This window comes from Rattus norvegicus, chromosome 5 (assembly GCF_036323735.1).
Source record: "Rattus norvegicus strain BN/NHsdMcwi chromosome 5, GRCr8, whole genome shotgun sequence".
Taxonomy (NCBI): Eukaryota; Metazoa; Chordata; class Mammalia; order Rodentia; family Muridae; genus Rattus; species Rattus norvegicus.
The window spans coordinates 165,928,938-165,940,700 of NC_086023.1; positions in this window are offsets into that span (position 1 = coordinate 165,928,938).

The following is an 11,763-nucleotide window of genomic DNA, read 5'->3' on the forward strand; positions in this document are numbered from 1 at the left end:
TATGCGATATTCAGACCTAAACGCCCACACACATGAAAGAAAAATAAATAAATCTGGGGGGCGGAGGGGGATAGTAACCTGTTGATGGAAACACGAAACCTCGATCGAGGCTGAGGTGTAGCTCAGTAGTGCTGCATGCAACGAGTACTTGATAGGGCCCTGGGTTCCAGCCCCGGTACCAAAACATCAACAATATTTGTTGGTTTGTTTGACTGGGTGTGACGGTTATTATCACCTTAAACGTTAGTCACATTTTTTTGGCAGTCAACACACCTGCAAAGAGGGAACATCATTAAAGGGATCTTTCCCTCTTCCCCTCCCCCTCCCCTTTCCCCCAACTCCTTTCCTCTCCTGGCGTGTATAAAGAAGCTAAGGTGCACAGAAGCAGGAAGAAGGCAGACAGCATGCTCCTTTGTGCTTCCTGACTCAGTTCCTACCATGGGTCCACTCAGTGGACTGTAACCTTACTCCAGATAGCCTTTTCCTCCCACAGGCGGGGTGGGTCCTAATGTTTAACCCGGCAACAGAAAGCTGAGTAGGACAGTTAGCGTTTGTGAGGACAGAAGCAGGAAGCAGTTTCCCAACGTCGCACGCAGCACCCTGGGAGCTCCCTCCACCCTCGGGCTTTCTGGGGCCTCCACTCCGATGACTCAGGCCCAACTGACAACTGTGGTTTGAGCATAGAAAAGAATTTTAGGTCTAATGGAGTTGGGCCTTAATTATGACATTTTAATATAAGCTCAGGTGGGAGGGCTGGACCTTTGACCCCGAGGTTATTACTTTAACACGAAATATCTACATACGAGAAGATGATTACATCTGTGTCTATAGCAGATGCTGGGTTGTTGGGGTTTTTTTGTTTTGTTTTGTTTTGTTTTTTTGGTTCTTTTTTTTTTTTTTTTTCGGAGCTGGGGACCGAACCCAGGGCCTTGCGCTTCCTAGGTAAGCGCTCTACCATTGAGCTAAATCCGCTGGGTTGTTTTTGAATTTCGTTTATTTACTCTGTGTGTGAGTGACCTTCCAGTGTGAAGGTCAGAGGACGATTTGTGGAAGCCAGCTCTCCCTTTGCACCATATAGCAGACGAGACTCAGGCTGGCCGGCGATGTCTCTATGTGCTGAGCCATCTTGCTGGCCCAAACGTTGTTGACTGAGTTAGAATCCCAGCTTCTCAGTTGGCAAGAGGCTTCAACCAGACGCCAGTGGAAGGGCTTTTTCTTCCCTTGTCCTCACAATTCTCCCGTCTATCCTGCCTCAGGTAACACTGATTAATAACAGGAGCTAGAGTCACCCAGAGACCCCTCTCTGGGCATGCCTGGGAGAAATTCTAATTTGGGTTAACAGATGGGAGAAGACCCATCATGAATGTGGGTCACACCGTTTCATGAGCTGAGGGGCTGGAGAGATGGCTCAGCGGTTAAGAGCACTGACTGCACTTCAGAGGTCCTGAGTTCAATTCCCAGCACCCACATTGGTGGCTCACAAACATCTGTAATGGAATCTGATGCCACCTTCTGGTGTGTCTGAAGACAGCGACAGTGTACTCACAATCAATCAATCAATCAATAAATAAATAAATATCTTAAAAAAATAAACCACCCTGATTGAGCACCAACATATTCTCTCAGTCTCCCTGCGTGTCTCTGTGCCTCCCTGCCCCTAGGCAATGTGAACAGCTACCTCTCAATCCTGCTACGTGCCTCCCCATGAGAGGCCCTCAAACCAGTGGGTCAAAATCAAGCCTTCCTTCCTTAAATTGCTTCGTCAGGTATTTTGTCCCGGAACAAGAAAAGTAACTTTACAGGGTCTGTGGACTGATTTACCTCAGTATCTGCACCGCAGAGCATTCGGTGCGCACCTCCCCCACCCACTGCTCCTTCCCGCTGGGCCGGTACTCTAATAAATCTGTGTACGGTGTGCCCCACATGCTCACAGCCTCATGAAACTGCGTGCACACTCTGTACCAGGGGCTACCTAGGTCTCAAAAGTCCAGTGTGCACACACCGGTCACTCCTCACGGTGGCCACGAGAGGGCAGCACCCTCCCCTCAAAGGCCTCCCGCTCTGCTGCCCCTCCCCTCCAGCCCCAGGCAGCACCTAATGTTTTCTTGTTTTTCCCAAATGGCCTTTCAGAACGTTCTGGCACGAGTGATAGGAACACGCACGGGCTGTGCCCTGGAAGAGGCCTCGCTGTTTCCAAAGGATGCCCAGTTTCTCAAGGGTTCTAATGCCCATCCTGAGCTTCCTGCAGCCAGCTCTGAACACTGAAACCTCAGGGCCTGCCCTGGGGCCTCCTAGATGCTGTCACCGCTCCCATCAGGAGTCCACCTGATGACTTCGTCCCCTCTGACAGAAACTGGCTTTCTGACATTAACGAACGTGACTCCCAGGTGAACCCGCGAGAACGTTTTTTCAGAAAACAAGGTTGACCTCAGAAAGTCGGCTTAAAGAGTGTTACCCTCAAATTATCACCAGGAAATTTCCTCCCCACCCCCACCCTCCACCCCCAGGCTGGTGTTTGGGTTGTTTTGAAACGGTTTCTACTCTGTAATAGGGTAAGCTGGAGTCAGAAATCAACCGTAATAACACGATTATGGCCACAGTCAGTTTGCCTGGAAATAACAAAAATGTTATAGGTGATTTTGCTGAGTCATCTCTCCAGACCCTTTTAAAAACTCAACATGTTTTTAGCGTGTGCCAGACAGTATGGGTCTCGGACCACCGGACACACGGCTGGAGGTCACAGGACAACTTTTTCGGAGTCAGGTTCTTGCCTCCTCCTACCATGTGGGTCCTGGGGACTAAATTTAGGTGATCAGGTTTAGCCGCAAGTGCCTTTCCCCACTGAGCCTCCTCACCCAGCCCAGAAATGTTAAATATTGACAAGTTCTAGATGTTTTTATTTGAGTTTATTACTTGCTGCTGCTTCTTATAGAATCAGTGCTACTTGTTTTTTTGTTTGTTTGTTTGTTTTGGTTTTTTTTCCGGAGCTGGGGACGGAACCCAGGGCCTTGTGCTTGCTAGGCAAGCGCTCTACCACTGAGCTAAATCCCCAACCCCTATCAGTGCTACTTGTATGGGGGGCATTAGCATGCAAGGAAGGCTCTGTGATTTAAAGTACACACACACACACACACACACACACACACACACATACACCCCACAATTATTTCAGGCCTGTCCTCATTCCTAAAGAAATAAAAGAGATAATGGTGAACTTTTGGTTACTTCAAACCCCAAGCAGGCCTTATCGGCTAAAATTTACTGAAACTTTCTTAAGGACGGAGAGATGGCTCCTCGGGTAAACGCTCTTGCCACCGAGCGTGGTACCTGGGTTCTATTCCTGAGCTGATTCCAGAGGTTGTCCGTTGACCTCCACATGTATGTCACAGCATGTGTGCCTTGTGGGCAGAGCGGTATATACCTTAAATCCCAACAGCCAGGAAGCAGAGGCAGGCAGATCTCTGTGAGGTCGAAGCCAGCCAGGTCTATATAGTGAGTTCCAGGCCACTATATATTGTGAGACTTTGTCTTTAAATTTAAAACAGTAATAAAGACTTAAAATAAGACGCTTTGACAACTTCTAAGTATAGAACTCTCTGCTCTCAAGGATGTTGTCTCTGGAGTAGGTGGCATGAACTTTTCTGTTTATTTCACTGTCCCTCGAGAGCCTCAAGTGCTACCCAAGCCCAGCTCCTCTGTGGCCTGTGGGAGGTCCTGGACTGACAGAAGCCAGACCTCCGAGCAGCAGGGGCAGGCAGGTTGGTGGCCAGGGCAGCCTAGTCCGGGCCCTTCACACCCTTCCCTGCCCACCTCTCCCTGTGCCTGCCTCTGAAGGTGCAGTTGTCCACCACAGTGTGCTGGGATGGGCCACGTTCATGTGTGGGTGAGTTAGGTGTCCTGATTGTCTTTATTCTGCCGAGGTTAGAGAAGCACCAGAAAAAAGAATATCTTCCAGGCCGGGGCAATGGCTGAGTGGGTAAATGTACCATACAAGAATACAAACTGAGGGGCTGGGGATTTAGCTCAGTGGTAGAGCGCTTGCCTAACAAGCGCAAGGCCCTGGGTTCGGTCCCCAGCTCTGAAAAGAAAAAAGAAAAAAGAAAAAAAGAATACGAACTGAGGGGCTGAGTTCAAACCTCCAGACCCCACTCAAAGCCCCACACAGCGGGTGTGTTTCTAAGCCCAGTGCCGTTCTGGTGCTGTGGGAGGCAGGAGAATGCAGCAGAAGGTCACAGGCCAGCTATCAATGACAAACAACCAAAAAAATCTGTCTCAAACAAGGTGGGAGGCAAGGGTCAATACCTGACTGTCCCCTGACCTCTACACATGCTATGGCACAGACCCTCAAGGGCTCACACACAAATACAGACATGTGTGTTCACACACACACACACACACTTCATACATTCACAGACACACACTCACACACATTCTCATAAACCCTCATATAGTCATACACTCATACACTGATACACGCTTACACACTAACATACTCTCACACACACTAACAAACTCTCACACACTCACATATACTCACACTCTCATACACACACTAATATACTCTCACAAACTCATACACATTCACACTCACATACACTCATACACACTCTCATACACGCTCACACACAGTTGTGCTCACACACACATACACTCACATACATTCACACACTCTCATACACACTCTCACACACACAATTACACTCACACACACTAACACACTCACATATACTCACATACTCACATACACTCATACATACACTAACACACTCTTACACACCCACACACTCATACACACAGTCATGCACACATTCACACTCACACACTAACACATTCTCACACACTCACATACACACAGACATACACACACTCACACTAACACGTTCTCACACACTCACATACACCCCCACACACACTCACACATATTCCAAGGCCCCGAGATTGGAACACCATGGCCCAGAGTTCAGTGAGCTAAGGGGACTCAGTAAAAGTTGACAGTCTAAAAATAACCAGGGGCCAAATGACATAGCCCACAATGGAGGCTTTGGAATTAATTCCATGTAATGGCAAACCACTGGAGGTATTCCAGTAGGAAAATGACATGATTAAGTTCGTATTTCAAGGGAATAAATAGCAATAAGGAGTAATGAGCACCCTCCAGTGCCCTACCCCAGCCCCTCTCAGCAATAGGTCATTACAAGCACAGCATCCTCCATTTTCTCTGACCGCCCCTCCTCTTAATAGATAGAACCACTGCTCTGCCTTGGGCCTTTCTTTATTATCTTGTTATGTATTTTGCCTTCTTAAAATTATGTGTAGATCATGTTGTATTGTCCAACTTTTTAGAAGTAGTAGCATGCTGTTTTTCTTGCCGCCTGTGTTTGTGGTTCAAGGTCATTTGTGAGTTTTTAACCCTGTCGATGTGTCTGATTCCACTCCCTCATCCTATGCTGTTATGATCTCTAAGCCATCATTGTTTTATATTATCTCTTGACGAACATTAGGTCTTCCCCACTAATATTCAATTGTAAGAACTAGGAGAGGCAGGAGAGCTGGCTCAGCTGGTAAAATGGTCGCTCAGGGCTTGAAGGGTTAACTTGGAGCCACAGCACTCACATAAAAAGCCAGGTATGGGGGCACACTTGGTATCCCAGCACGAGAAAGGCAGAGATAGGTGGGTCCCTGGCACTCCCTGGCTGGCCAGCACAGCCCAATCATCAAGGCTCAGATCAGCTCCTGCGGAAGGACACCCTAGGTGGTCCACCGGTCCACCATGATCCTGTGCACACACATGTACCTCATGTATGTACACACACACACACACACACACACACACACTCACTCTCACATTGCACATACACGGGTTAGAAGACTGCATTGTGGGGCTGGGGAGGTTGGTAAAGTGTTACACAGCAGTGAGGCCCGAAATGTGGGATTTCCATCACCCACATAGAAGCTCATGTCGAGGCAATGCACATCTGTGCACACATCTGTGCACACATCTGTGCACACATCTGTGCACACATCTGTGCACACATCTGTGCACACATCTGTGCACACATCTGTGCACATCTCTTCACTGGAGGGAGGGGGAGGAGACAGGTGAAAACCCAGAGCTCACTGGCACTGGGCAGAGCTCCTTCACTGTCACAGTGTGTAACGTCAGCCCTCCCTGCGTCTGTCTGGAGATGGGATAAGCTCCCTCCTTTCCCTTTCCATGCCTGAATTCCATTCTGTGGAAGAATGAGGTGGGGTCCTTTTGCTTGTTGGTGAGTGGTTTTGCCCTGCGTGTCTTCATATGCACCGTGAGCTTGCAATGACAGCAGAGGCCAGAGGAGGCTGAAGCTGGAGTTAAGATGCCGTGAGCTTCTATGCGGATGCTGGGAACCGAACCCGGACCCTCTGGAGGAGTGGCCAGTGGTCTTCTCTGCTGAGCCATCTCTCCTCCCTCGAGGGGGAGCCTTCCAAGATCTGTGGATCACACCTACTTCTGGAAACTGTCCATTTGTTCTCTTGCCATTCCTCCTGGGTTCCCTTTCTTAATTTTTAGGGCTATTTTACAAAGTACTTCTACTAACATGTTTGCACTGAGGAATATACACACCAGGCATTATTCTCAGATGCTAAAGAGTCGACTGGAAAAGGAGAAAGCAGAAACCTCCCTTTTGTGGGGCTCAACCTGTGTGTGCCCACAGGCACGTGAGTGTGGAGTGGGAGGTCTGTGCTGGAAGCTTACCTCGAGCACTCTCCATTTTACTTTCTGAGGCTGGACCACTCTCTCGCTCTCTCGGCTAGTCACTGAGTCCCATGGAGTCTCCTGTCCCTGCCTCCCAGAACTGTAATTACAGACTGCATCTCTCTGCCCGGCTTTTCCTTTGTAGGTGGGTGTTGGGGACGGAGAGCTCCCCATGCTGTGTAGCCAGCACCTTCCTGACTGAGCCATCTCCCCAGAACCTCTTATTAAAACAGGCGACCTGAAACACCATGGCCAAGAGCAAATTGGGAGGAAAGGATTCATTTCACTCACAGTTCTATTTATAACAGCTCGTCCTCAGAAGTGGTGAGAGCAGGAATTTGAGCAGGGCTGAAGCTGATGCAGAGGCCATGAAGGGGTGCTGCTTGCTGGCTTGCTCCCCATGGCTTGCTCAGCCTGCCTTCTTATAGAACCCAGGACAGGACCATCACCAGGTCAGGGGTGGCACCACCCACAATGGGCTGGGCCCTCCTCTGTCAATCACCAATTAAGGAAATGTCCTACAGGCTTGACTGTAGCTGATTTTTTGGAAGCATTTTCTCCCTTGAGGCTCCTTCCTCCTCCATGACTCAAGCTTGAGTCAAGTTGACTTACAACTTAAAACTGGCAAACACAGCAGTGCTCACCAGGCTCTAACTAGCTTGGAACTCAGAATGTAGCTAGCCAAAGATGGCTTTGAACATCTGGTTCTCCTGCCTCCACTGGGCAATCACCAGTATTTACTGCCGAATCCTGGAATCACGGTCACATACTAAATTGCCTAGATTATATATATATATATATATTTTTTTTTTCGGACCTGGGGACCGAACCCAGGGCCTTGCACTTCCTAGGCAAGCGCTCTACCACTGAGCTAAATCCCCAACCCCGATTTTTATATTTTTTAAGGTTTATTTGTTTATTTAAAAGTATATGAGTACACGGTCACTGTCTTCAGACACATTGAGAGAGGGTATCAGATCCCATTACAGATGGTAGTAAGTCGCCATGTGGTTACTGGGAATTGAACTCAGGACCTCTAGAAAAACAGTCAGTGTGTTTAACCACTGAGCCATCTCTCCAGCCACCATGATTTTTATTCTTATCAGTTTTGGGGATTGATCTCAGATCTCTGAGCATGTTAAATGTTCCGTTGTTGGAGCTATGCTCCTACCACTGGTATCTTGTTTTCAGACAGGTCTCTCTGTTTTTTTTTTTTTTTTTTTTTTTTCGGAGCTGGGAACCGAACCCAGGGCCTTGCGCTTGCTAGGCAAGCGCTCTACCACTGAGCTAAATCCCTAACCCCCAGACAGGTCTCTCTGTATAGGCCAGGATGTTCTCTTACTCAAAACACACCTGCTTCTGTCTCCTGAACACTGAGATTGCAGGTGTGCAGCACCACAGCTGACCTGGGGGCACAGGTGTGCAGCACCACAGCTGACCTGGGGGCACAGGTGTGCAGCACCGCAGCTGACCTGGGGGCACAGGTGTGCAGCACCGCAGCTGACCTGGGGGCACAGGTGTGCAGCACCGCAGCTGACCTGGGATCACAGGTATGCAGTACCACAACTGACCTGGGAGCACAGGTGTGCAGCACCACAGCTGACCTGGGAGCACAGGTGTGTGGCACTGCAGTTGACCTGGGATCGCAGGAGTGTGTAGGGTTGTGGATCCCACCCCACATCTGCTCTAACACAAGGCTCAGCCACTCTAGGAGGTGGGAATGCAGGATGTTGACCTTGCTTACCCCACGCTGTCCCTGGGAGGGTATCATGCTGTAGGGAAGCCCCGGGACACCGATCAGGGGTGGGGAAGCACAGTTTGAAGTGCAGGAGAGCCAGAGTCCGTTCGAGGATCCCAGGCCTGTGACGAGGCCAGGACCATCTGGTTCTCAGGCTCTTGGGCATTCAGGTGTCGCTGGATTCCATGGAAGAGCTGAGAACAAAGTGGAGGCCTGCAGGCTGGGTCTAGCCTGGGGTTGAGAGGGAGAAGGGGGGGATCCAGCTAGTCCCTTGACTGGTCCCCAAGGGGAAAGTCTTTGGCTTTACAGCTTGAGGCTTGGGCTTGGTCTGCTTGGGAGCTCAGGGAGGCCTTCTATGGGAGATTAAGCAGCGTCTCTGTAGGCCAAGGCCTTCTCCATGGCTCCCTACAGCAGATCCCGATGAAAAGAGGCAGTGCATGGTTTTAAGTCATTTATTGTCATGGAGGAAAAGTGGATGAGTAAACCATACCCCACTCCTCAGGGGAGGGTCTGACATTAAATACCTTTTGCAGGGAGGAGTCTCTGGGAAGGAAAGCTTTAGGTACCTCATTAGCATGGAGATCTGTCTTGAGCCTATGTGACCACACTTCCTTTGCATGTGGAAGAGCTCTCGGGTATTGTCCTTAGGTGACTGGTGGCCACAAATCCATGGGTGGCTGCGGCTAGTGACAGGGGCCTGGTACACGGGAACAGGCAAAGCTGTCCCTTCAGGGTCTCCGGGATTTCTAGCCTTAGCTCAACCAAGAACAAGGCTGCCTTTCACAGTCCCATAGGTGTGCAGCACCATACCTGACCTGTGGAGCTCCCTCTTTGGAGTGTATTATATATTTTTTCATGACCTGCATTTCCTGAAATCAATCCCAGCTTGTCTCATGTGAGCAGTGGTGTGAGCAGTACTCTGTGTTTCTGAAAGTTGTCACCCTGAACCATCCCGTATGCCATGAGGTAAGATATATGGTATGTTATATAATGTGCTTTAATGCTAAAGAAAATTGCTAATTATTTACAATAAGTATCCATAACTGTGCATTATATGATTATATATGGCATAATCATATCCTTCATATGTAATAGCATGATCCTATGGGCCGTCCTCCTGTTAGGCACTAACGGCAGCCATAACCTGAGTCTGTTATGTCAAAGAGCTTCTCCAACTGTGCCTTTTGAACCCACGAGCTGGAATTGCTCCAAGGAAAAATGCCCTTACCAACTGCAATTGTCAACCATGCACCAAAACCAGGTCCAGCCAGAACCTGCGAATACGGATTTATTTGAAAGGTGATTCTTTTCAGATTTATTTTATTCTGTTTCATTTTATCTTATGTGCATGAGTATGCTTGTGTGTGTGTGTGTGTGTGTGTGTGTGTGTGTGTGTGTGTGTTCCACATGCATGCAGGTGCCTTCAGAGGCCACCGAGGGCACTAGGTCTCCTGTAACTGGAGTTACAGAGAACTGTTAGCCACCTAAAGTGCTGGAAAGTCCCAGGCCTGGTCTACACAGTGAGTCCCAGGACGACCCAGCTTAGGCAGTGAAGGAAATCACTGAAAACAGAAAGCTGGTGAAGATGTTCTAGAACAAGGGGCCCACGGCCACGTGATTCTGGCTTTAGAGTCAAGGATACAAGACAAGGGGTTATGGAGTCTCCTCCACAACTAAGGAGAGCGGGTGAGGCCAGGCTTGTCTCTTCTTAGTCAGGCCACGGCTGCTGCCGCTGCTGTCCCAACATGACTGAACTGGATTGCTGGTGTATTTGTGAAATGTTTGCGAGTGGATCAAGCTGCCACTGCTGACCTTTGAACGGAACTGCAATTTCCTAACAAAGGAGATAGGATTTGCTCCAAAGAACCATTTCTAAACAGGTCCACTCCCCCCCACCCCTGTATCCTAATAACCTTTCTTTTTTTTTTTTTTTTCTTTTTTTTCTTTTTGTTTTTTCTTTCTTTTTTTTTTTTTTTTTCTTTTTTTCGGAGCTGGGGACCAAACCCAGGGCTTTGCGCTTAGCTAGGCAAGCGCTCTACCACTGAGCTAAATCCCCAACCCCCCTAATAACCTTTCTTTCGCACTTCCCCAGTGGGTGGTGGGCTAGGAGAGGGGCCAAAGCACTTAAGAACCATATTAAAATTAGGGTTGAGAAAAATCTAAAGTTACAACAGCTCCTTCTCCCCAGACCCCTTACCAGCATTGTTGAGAGTATTATGGATACACAGAATTCAGCTTTTCCCATGGTGCTAGGTATGCCGCTGAGCTTGTGTGCATGTGTATGTGTCTGTCGGTGTATTGTGTGTATGTGTGTGTATGTGTGTGTGTGTATGTGTATGGGTGTGCGGGTGCGTGTGTATGTGTGTGTGTCTACATGAGTGTGTGTGTGTGTGTGAATGTATTTTGAGATGTGGCTCACTATGTAATCTCTGGTTATCTTGCAATTCACTAGGTAGACCAGGCTGGCCTCAAAGTGACAGAGATCCCCCTGCCTCTGCCTCTGCCTCTGCCTCTGCCTCTGCCTCCTGAGTCTTAGCTGGGATTAAAGTTGTGTGCTATCATACTCAGTCCCAATGTCTATTTGGCACGACTGATATGATCTCTTCCCACTTGCTATTCTCTGGACTAAAATAACACTTAAGAGCATAGGTAAGATGGCTCAGTAGGTAAAGACACTTGCAGCCAAGGCTGACAGCCTAAGGTAGATCCCTGAGCTCACATCAGAGAAAGAAAATGGATTCCCATAAGGTGCCCTCTGACCTCTGTCTGTGGCTGGAGAGATGGCTCGGAGGTTAAGAGGACTCACTGCTCTTCCAGAGGACCAGGTTCAGTTCCCAGCACCCACCACACGGCAGCTCACTGCAGTCTGTGACTCCAGTTCCGAGGGGACTGGCACCTCATACTGATGCACGTAAACACCAATTACATAAAAAATGAACCTTTTTTTTTTTTTTTTTTTTGGTTCTTTTTTTCGGAGCTGGGGACCGAACCCAGGGCCTTGTGCTTCCTAGGTAAGCGCTCTACCACTGAGCTATAATCCCCAGCCCCAAAATGAACCTTTTTTAAAAAGAAAGGAAGGAAGAAAAGAAATACACATCCCTCTGCAAGCTCCGTACCCTCATGAGGTCATACCTCATGACCCTCAGAACAGGGCAATGAGGGTTATTCCAAGTGGCACAGAGGTTGGAGGGGATTGCTCAATGGTTAGGGTCACTGGTTGATCTTGCAGAGGAAATGGTTCGATTCCCAGCACCCACAGGCTCCTTACAACCATCTGTAACTCCAGTCCTGG